Source organism: Camelina sativa, chromosome 17 (genome assembly GCF_030686135.1).
Source record: "Camelina sativa cultivar CO46 ecotype springtype chromosome 17, ASM3068613v1".
NCBI lineage: Eukaryota > Viridiplantae > Streptophyta > Magnoliopsida > Brassicales > Brassicaceae > Camelina > Camelina sativa.
Genome location: NC_141896.1, coordinates 14,752,612 through 14,752,899, shown reverse-complemented (window position 1 = coordinate 14,752,899; position 288 = coordinate 14,752,612).

Below are 288 nucleotides of genomic sequence, written 5' to 3'. Positions count from 1 at the left end.
TCCTCATAAACTCATTGAGAGTAGGCTCTCTTTCCTCCTCACTCTCAGTCCTTTCAGGGTCTTCTCAATAGAGTCTCTCCTTGGATGCGGCATCTGGCTCGTCCGACTGCTCGACCCGGGCACTCGGTCGAGTGGTCGATCGAGTGGTCCGTCGAGTGACTCTCCCAGCTTCACCTCTTGATTCAAGGTCAGCATCACGACGTTCCATGGAGCTTGCAGCGGTTCGGTGAGACTTCTTGGTGATCTTGGAAGACATTTTCAAAAGAAACTGAAGAGAATAAACTCAAA